Below are 9,706 nucleotides of genomic sequence, written 5' to 3' on the forward strand. Positions count from 1 at the left end.
GAGAGAGAGAGAGAGAGAGAGAGAGAGAGAGAGAGAGAGAGAGAGACGGAGCAGGGAAGGGAGACACAAAATCCAAAGCAGGCTCCAGGCTCCAAGCTGTAAGCACAGAGCCTGATGTGGGGCTCAATCTCAGGGACCGTGAGATCATGACCTGGGCTGAAATCAAGAGTGGGATGCTTATAGGGTAGTTCTATTTTTAATTTTTTGAGGAACTTCCACACTGATTTCCAGAGTGGCTGCACCAGTTTGCATTCATTCCCACCAGCACTGCTAGGAATTTACCCAGGGGATACAGGAGAGCTGCTGCATAGGGGCACTTGTACCCCAATGTTTATAGCAGCACTTTCAACAATAGCCAAATTATGGAAACAGCCCAAATGCCCATCGACTGACGAATGGATATATGTGGTTTATATATACAATGGAATACTACTGGGCAATGAGACAGAATGAAATCTGGCCATTTGCAGCAACGTGGATGGAACTGGAGGGGATTATGCTAAGAGAAGTAAGTCAGAGAAAGACAGGTACCATATGTTTTCACTCCTATGTGGATCTTGAGAAACTTAACAGAAGACCATGGGGGAGGGGAAGGGGAAAAAAAAAGTTACAGAGAGGGAGGGAGGCAAATCATAAGAGACTCTTAAATACAGAGAACAAACTGAGGGTTGATGGATGGGAGGTGGGGGAGAGGGGAAAGTGGGTGATGGGCATTGAGGAGGGCACCTGTTGGGATGAGCACTGGCTCTTGTATGGAAGCCAATTTGACAATAAAATATATTTGAAAAAAAGAGTTGGGTGCTTAACCGACTGAGCCCCCCAGGCACCCCCAGAGATATTCTTTTCTAAAGAATCTCTCTAAGGTTAAGAAAAGAGATTGTGGGGAAAAAACATTGAATTTGGGGTAATTGTGTTTTTCTAACTGCATGTTTCAATTTAGACACTATCAGTTACTTCCCGCCATGAATGAGGAGGGCATTGGTACGTTCACACCCCCTTGCACCCCACCCTCGTTACTTGATTTTTGTTAGTTTTATCATCATTACCCTTTGTGGATTTATAACATGTTGCAGTTCACACAGCGGTTTAGTATTAATTCTATGTTTAAAAGGATTCTCTTGGGGCACCTGGGTGGCGCAGTCGGTTAAGTGTCCGACTTCAGCCAGGTCACGATCTCGCGAGATCTCGCGTGATCTCGCGTGAGTTCGAGCCCCGCGTCAGGCTCTGGGCTGATGGCTCGGAGCCTGGAGCCTGTTTCCGATTCTGTGTCTCCCTCTCTCTCTGCCCCTCCCCCATTCATGCTCTGTCTCTGTCCCAAAAATAAATAAAAATGTTGAAGAAGAAAAAAAAATTAAAAAAAAAATAAATAAAAGGATTCTCTTGTCACAATTGGTCATTTCCCCACATCTTCTCCATTGCCCAATTCCTGATTTTGATTTATCCCTTAATTAGCTTGGTTTCGTAGTCAGGTCGTTTTGCCAAAAAGACCTTGTAGTTCCTGAATTTTAAAAATGTCTTCTAATTCTTTTAATGTCTAAGAACGCCTGCTGCCTTTATGCCTGCCCGGAGCCTTGACTGGGTATAGCGTTCTTGGTCTCCCTTCCTTTCCTTTCGAACAGTGTCCTTGCTCCACTGTGACATTGAATGTGGTCATGGAGAACCCGAGAGCAGCCTGACCCTCTCCCTCCTTGATGGTCATTTGCTTTTGATACTCGGATTCTTGAGGAATTGTTACTTCTTTATTGATGTTAAGTTACTTAATCACGATGTATCATGGCCGTGAACACTCTGAATGAAATTTCTTTTTCCTGGAACATTACGTATTGTGGATTCTGTTCTTCCCGCATTTCAGACAGTGCTGTATTAGATCATTCAGTACTTTTCCGTTCCATTTTTTTGGTTTCTCGCTATCTGGGACACCAATTACCCTCATGTTGGATTCTCTTTGCTCTGATTTTGTTGTCTTTTTATCTCTGTTCTTTGTAATTATCCAGGCTTTTCCTCTTTGCCAATAACTTGATTTCATATCAGTGCAGTTCTTGGTGATTTTAATTAAGTTATTTACTTTTAAATGTTGTTGTTTGATCCACTATCTATTTCCTTTGGTTTACAGACTCCATTTCTCTCTCATTCTGTCATTTTATCATATGGTTCCTCATGTTGTTATGGAAGTTTCAAAGATAGAGAACAGTTGAAAAAAATTACAGTGGACACCCCTATACCCACTACCCAGATTCTATAATCGAAAGTCTGCTCTACTGGCCTCGTGATATATCTGTTCATCAGTTCACCCCTCGGTCCGTCAATCTATCGTATCTTTTGTTATGTTTCAAAAGCAAGTGTTGACCTTGGCATAAGTCCCTCTAATTCAGCAGGAATATCATCAAGTAGGGTTTAATGTTTGCTTACAGTTACTTTTTTTTTCCTTTGAGGTAAATTTGCCTACAATGAAATACACGAACGTTTGGCATACCGTGCACCATTTAATGAGCTTTTCCCAAGAATTTACCGTGAGAAACTTTAACTACACGGCACAGTTGCAAGACTTTTATGGCACGCAACTGTGTATGCACTACCCATATTTTTCCCATTGACATTTAGTAGTGCTGACTTTCTCACAGCTGTAACATACTTCTCTTGGGGTAAAGTTCAGATGCAATGAAATGCACAAATCTTAAATGTACGCACACACTGCGTACTACCAAAACACTACCAAAATACAGAATATTGACTCAGAGAGTTCCCTCATGCCCCTTCTCAGCCCATCTCCGCCCCATTTCCCTGAGGTAACCGCTACTGTAATTTTTTTTTTTCACATGGGTTGGTTTTGCTAGAACTTCATAGAAGTGGAATCACGTAGTATGCATTCTTTTGTGTAAGGCTCCTTCCACTCAGCGTGCTGTTCTCGAGGTCCATCTTTTTTTATGGTCTTCCACTGGAGGACCGTCCTACAGTTCATCCAATCACTCTCCTGTTGATGGGTTCCTGGGCTGTTCCCAGGTTTTGACTATCATGAATAAAGCTGTTAGGAACATTCTTGTGCCCGTCTTCTTTGACTGTTGAGTCGCAGGGTCGGTGCCTGCTTCGTTTGACACGGCCAGAACTTTTCTCTGATTGTTGTATGATGTTGCACCACAGCCAGCAGCCTCACAAGGTTCCAGTGGCTCCATATCCTTGGCAACATGGCGGTGTTGTTGGTGTTTCTTAAGTTTTGCCCTTCTGGTGGGGGGTAGTGGCCATCTTAGACTCTAAAAGAAAATTGGACTCGTGCTCTTACTACATTTTGGTTTTGGCTAAGGCGCTTGTCAAGAATTTTCTTTGGCTGTTTTGTTAATGTTTCTTCCATGGCACGTTTATGTATTTCTTGTTTTGTTTGCTGTGTTTCTCTTCCCCTTGGGGAGGGACGCACACCGACTGCACATCTCTTGTTGCCTAATTGCTATACCGTTTCTTTTTACTTAGCTCGTGCCTGAGCAGCTCTCTCCAGACATTTGTTTTGATCTAATAGAGTAGGCTTGGCTTCTAGACTTTCCTTCCCTCACACTTGAGGATCGCTCCATTTTTCTCTGCCCCCCCCCCCCGGTTACATTATTTTTTTTAAGTCAGGGTATGTCAGTAACGAGTTATGAGATATTAAATGATACACACGGTCCGGTATGATACATACAATACGATACGGCAAAATCCATCCTTTTCCAGGCATACAGTTCTACGAATTTTGGCAATTTGGGCAAATATGTATAGAGCTGCCCTAACAACTAAGACAATATGCCATTTCTCTCACCTCACCAAGTTCTATCTTTCCCCCTTGTGGTCAGTCCTAGATCCCCACCCCCCATCTCTGGCAACCACTGCTGTTTCCTGTGCCTATACTTTTGGGTCTTTTAGAATGTTCTATAAATAGAACCACACACCGTGAAACCTTTGGGATATAGCCTTTTTCACTCGGCACAATGCTCTTGAGATTCCTCCACGTTTCTTGCAGGAATCAGTAGTTTTTACTTACTATTGCTTTGTTAGTATTTATTTATCGCTCAGCTTTTTATTGAGCATCATGCCATTGTATGGATGTACCACAACTTGTTCATCTGTTCAGCGGTTGACTGACAGTTGAGTTATTTCCAGTGTTGGATGATTACAAAAGCTTCTATAATTGTGTACAGCTATTTTTGTGGGCGTTTCTGTCCTGTGCTATATTTTGAGGAATGGTGTTTCATATCACAGTCACATGTTCTCCTCTCGCACACTTCCAATTAAGAGGGGTCTGTGAGAGACTCCCACTTCTGAAGTTTTGCTAAATGCCCTCTCTCGGGCTCACCCCACCCACTTTGGGGTGTATACCATTCCCACAGAGGTCCTCTCGGCTTTGAATCATTTCCCCCCCCAATTGCCACAGAAGCCTGGCCCCCGTGTTTCTGTCAGAGACAGTCAGGGCCCTGATCATAACCCCATTTCCCTCTCATTTCTTTCCAGCAGCATTTTCTACGCTTCTCCAGTCAACGGAGGGAAAGTTGTGAATCCGCCTTCCGGCTTCACTTTAGATCTGATGGCACGAGGGAACATTCCCAGGATTTTGTTGGCCCCTGTATTAGTCAGCGTTCTTCAGGGAAACAGAACAAATAGGAGCCTTATACTTATATCTATATTTATTATATGTGCTAATGGAGGCTGGGCAGCCCTATGCGGTGCCATCCACAAGCTGGAGGCCCGGGCAGGCTAGTGGTGCCATTCTAAGGCCTGGGAATCAGAGAACCAGACTGCTAATTCCAGTCTGAAGGCCTGAGCACCAGGAGCCCTGAGGATAAATCAGTGTTTCAGCTTAATAGGGAGAGAGAGAGAGAGAGAGAGAGAGAGAGAGAGAGAAGGAGAATCCCCTTTCCTCCACCTTTTTCTCCTAGTCAGGCTCTCAAAGGTTGGGATAATCCCTGTCCACACTAAGGAGGGCAGTCCTCTTGCCTCTGTGTGTCTGTTCAAACGTTAACCTTTTCTGAATCAGACACACCCAGAAATAATGTTTAACCAGATATTTGGGCATCTCGTGATCCAGTCAGGTTGACACGTAAAATTAACTATCTCTGCCCACTCACCCTCCCCCAAACGTCTTCTAGGGGTGTTGAGAGTGAGGCCAGACATCTTGCCGCACTGAATCATTTTACTCTCCTCCGTAACTTTTTGTTTCTTTCCTCGGCTGACGCTTTTGAAGTTTAAGGCTTTGGGCCGAGCCTTTTTCCCTGATCCCTGTTTTTTTTTTATTTTTTATTTTTTATTTTTTTATGCAATCAATTTCATCAGCTATTCGGGGAGGATGGTGCCATATGCTTCTATGAGCCATCCTAACTCAGAAATCTCTGTTTACCATTAAAAATCGTGCAGCTCTTTTTGACTTGTGTTTCCGTGTCCTAACCTTTCCTCTGGCCTCAGCCTCCTCTTCAAGTCTGATTTTCCTTCCTGCAGATTTCTACTTTAAAATTTTATTGTGCTATATATAGGTTTACAAGTTGCTTCAAATGCTTTTTGGAATGTAGTGGGATAGAAACAAGTCCAAAAGACTGAGCACGTATCAGAAACGGTCAAGGGTTACCCAAGACCTGTTGGATTCAGGAAGCAATTCCAGCTGAGACAGTGTTGAGAGGGGCCACAAATGCAAATGCCTCTGGAGCAAGGGAGGTCCAAATAATTAGTGAAACAGGCTGGTAGGGGCAATAGGGAGTGGTGGGGACTGTAGCAAACCAGGGAACGTCTGGCCTGCCTAATGATGGCTTCTTCTCCTCAGCTTTGGTGGATAGGCCAGCATGTGGGCTAACCTTGCCAGAACTTTTAGATATGAGGCAATTGGCTAGGCACATGTTTTGAACACCCACTCACTGCCTTCCACCATGAAATCCTTCCTTCAGACAAAATCTCAGATGGAAATCAAGTACCGATGAGAGTGAATGTGGGGCAGCTTATTTGGTTTGAGTGTGGCAGCCTGAAGCAGCGACCTTCTCAGGCCCCTTCTCGAAGGTCTCAAGGCTCTGGGAATAATTTGGAAACCTTCAGACTAGATCATGGGCAAGGTCCTTCCTCCCAGCCCTGATCTTGTCTTGTACCTTATGTACCTATGGGAGTAGTCACTCAGTGGCCTCCGAGCCCTGGATGTGGTGATTTTGCACATTACTTATTGACCTAATTAACTAACTTTGGGCATATATGTGCTTTGTAAGTGTAGAAATTATTTTCAAAGAGTGTTTTGCATCCAATGGACCAAATGCTGAGTGTGTGTGTGTGTGTGTGTGTGTGTATGGCAGCACATCTGTTCCCTGGGCTTTTATAGTTCCATGAAGGCCAAGTTGCTCTTATGGAGAATGTCTAGATTTAGTGATAATTCTAGAACAAAAGTCAGCAAACTACTGCCTGGGTATCAAATTCCACTTGTAGCCTGTGTTTGTACATGATGTGAGCTAAGAATGCTTCTTACATTTTTAAAAGGTTGCAAAAAAAAAAAAAAAAGTGAAAGAATACGGGACAGAGGCCCTCTGTCGTCTTCAAAGTCTAGAATATTCTATCTGGCCCTTCACTGAAAAAGTTTATGGAACCCTGTTCTGGAATATCTCTTATGTTTTCATTTAGTCTGAACCAAGCAGTCCCAAGACTTTAACTATGCATCCCCTGTAGAAGCTGTATGTACATGCTGCTTTTTCTGCTCTGAGAAGTCTGCGGCTGTTGACTTGTTCACTGTCTCTCCTACTGACCAGTGTGATCCTCCCTGTAGACAAAGGCAGATGAGGGTTTGACCAGCCTGGAGAATAAGGGCTACACCCCACATGTCTCTCCAGGCCTGCCCCCCTAAGAGCCAGATTCCCCAAATGGCTGAAGCTGCCACAACCATGTTTGGGAACCTGCTGGCCTCCAGCTGCCCGAGTGGCAGCCACATGATGCACTTGAACGAGCAATTCTCCAGAGCAGGGAAGACGTGGCTTCACGATCGAGTTCAGACGGTCCAATTCTCTCTGAACTCACTTGGGTCCCACTGATGTTCTTTGGGGGTTAGTAAGGGGCTTCTGGTGCTACAGGGGCCCCATCGATGTTGTTTCCACTTCTAAAACTCTGGAAGGCACTCTTGGGAGCCATTCCAGCCAGCCAGCCAGCCTGGGGACCCCCACGTACGCTTCCCAGGTGCTGGCTTCAGGCGTTGCCCATGTCATCTTCCCCCCTCCAGAGGAAGTCGTTCACATCACTTGTGGCTCTGACTCATGGTCACCCCTTCTGGGTTCCAGGGGGACAAAACCATGCTCTGGTCAGAGCATTGCATCCAGAGTCAGCACATCCTTGTCCAAACCTGGTTTCAGCTCTCGCTCTCACCGTGCCAGTCATATTCCTTCCGGGGGATTCAGTTTCCCTATTTGGAAGAGGTGAGGAGGGGGCTAGATCCCTGCTTTTCAAATGGGAGTTTTCAAACCAGTGGACAAAAATCTTTAAGAGATACTGCTTTTTTATTCTTATTTGCATTTTAGAGACAGAGACAGAGAGCGCATGAGCAGGGAAGAGGGCTCAGCCTGGAGCCCGAAGCAGGGCGCAGTCCCACGACCCTGGGATCACGACCTGAGCCAAAATCAAGAGTCAGATGCTCAACCGACTGAGCCACCCAGGCATCCCAAGAGATAGTTCGAAATATTCTATTTTTATTTTACTAGTTAGTCAAAATCATGGATGTACAAATTTTCTGGCCCATCTGGTTGGCCACCTTATACCCGGGCATGGCCATAAGATTTTAGTGCCCGAGTGTTAGCTGTGTTCAAGAGGATGTGGGGCCAACCAGGAGTGCACCCTCCAGTTGCACGGACTAACGAGAGCAAGAGTGGATGTGGCTGAGTATTTGCATCCACCGAGGGCCCATGATGTCATGGCTTCTCTGAGAATGGAAGGTTTTTGCGATGGTGAGAAGCGAAAACCAAGCAGGAAAATTGAGTCATCACGCGGCACTCTCAAGGTCAGCCTTGCCAAGGATGAGCACGTCTGCACCTCCAGCAGCCCGTCCTGCCCTGAACAGCAGTGACTCTGCAGCAGCTGCCTCATTTTAATGCCATTCATGATAATTTTACCGTTTTTGTCATTTGGTTGGCATCCACTCCAAGAATGTTTTTTAGTTTTCTAGTTGTATAAGAGCTAACAGCTTAAGATGCTTATATCTAACCATACGTATATATGTGTGTGCGTGTTTAAGTAAAAACTATAATCAAAGTAATTTTGGTCAAACTTGGGGCCCTGTGGACATTTTTTTTCCCTTTTCAAAGCGATGTGCACCTTACCCCAGAATCAACGGTCTGGCACAGGGGTTGCGAACCGTCTGTGAAGGACCGCAGGTCGACATTTGGGATTTGCCAGTCATGCTGTCTTTATTGGAACTACTCAGCGGGAGTGCACAAGAGGCCATGGGTAATAAGTACATGGTTGGGCCTGGCTGTCTTCCAATAAAACTTTATTGACAAAAACAGGCAGTGGGCCGGATTTAGCCATCAGGACCTACTAGCTTACTGACGCTGGTGTACAAGACGGCCGAGGCACCTTCCTTCTCAGAAACTTGGCAAAGACAGGTTTTCTCCTCTGGTTTCTCAAAAAAAAAAAAAAAAAACAACAACAACAACAACAACACAACAACCCTGCTTTCTGCTGCATAAACTCCCTGAGGCGCTCCAAGGTGAGTCGCTGACTGCCCTAGTGAGGAGGTAAGCTTCCTCCTCCATGCCAGTCCTTGCTTTGGCCCTGGGCCCCTGCTCCAGGACAAGACCCTGACTCAGCTGAGACTTTTTGCGTCTCTCCTGGTGGCCGCCTCTGCACCTTTGTCAGGGAATCATCCCGTTTCTCTGACACATACACCTTGCCAACATTTGGATGCTGTTATCGAAATAATCCTGCAGCCAGCCTTAGGAAGCCGGCCCTTTTATCTTTCTCTATAAATCACCCTCTCCCTCCACTTAATCCTGCCTGGCCTGCTCCTCTGAACTCTCTCCAATCTGTCTCTGGTGAGCTGGTTCTGAGCCCTGCTGGCTGCAGGCAGCCAGGTGCAGCCTTGCTGAAGCTTCGGGAAAAGGGAGGGGTCCCTCTTCCATCTGCCAGGGATGGGGCTTTGCCCGCAAACCTCCGCACCTTTTCTCTGCTCCTGCTGAATGGGGCCCAAGTAAGCGGTTTATTCGACAGTCGCCCAACGTTTATTTACTGGGTTCCCCACCCAGTGTTAGGTATGTGCCAGGCACGGAGGGCACGGCAGCGAAGGTGATGGTGGTGCCAGGCCATCTTGGGGCCAGAGTGAAATGGATGAACACATGCACAAGATGCTTACGTATTTTCAAAGCGCTGTGGAAGAAACCGGTGGGAGTCGAGGTGGACAATGGGGAGAGGTAGAGAATACAGGGATGTCTGCCCAGGGAGAGGGGTTGAGAAGATTCTGCAAGGTGGTGACACTCATGCCTAGGCCTCAACGATCAGAGGGAGCCAACCATGAGAACAGTGGAGGGAGGAAAAGCCTATACAGAGGGATAGCATGTGCAAAGGTCCTGTGGTGGTAAAGGGCGTCTGGGCTTAATTACATGAGGAGCAGAAAGGAAAGTGTCTGCTCAGAGACTCCTGCCTCAGAGATTTTAGGGCTGTTTGGGGAGATGGGCTCAGGAATGCCCTGGGCAGTGCAGGGAAGCACATGTACAGGCAGATGTGAATAACATGTGAATAC

Source organism: Herpailurus yagouaroundi, unplaced genomic scaffold, assembly GCF_014898765.1.
Source record: "Herpailurus yagouaroundi ecotype Mexico unplaced genomic scaffold, PumYag 163, whole genome shotgun sequence".
In the NCBI taxonomy this organism is placed as follows: domain Eukaryota; kingdom Metazoa; phylum Chordata; class Mammalia; order Carnivora; family Felidae; genus Herpailurus; species Herpailurus yagouaroundi.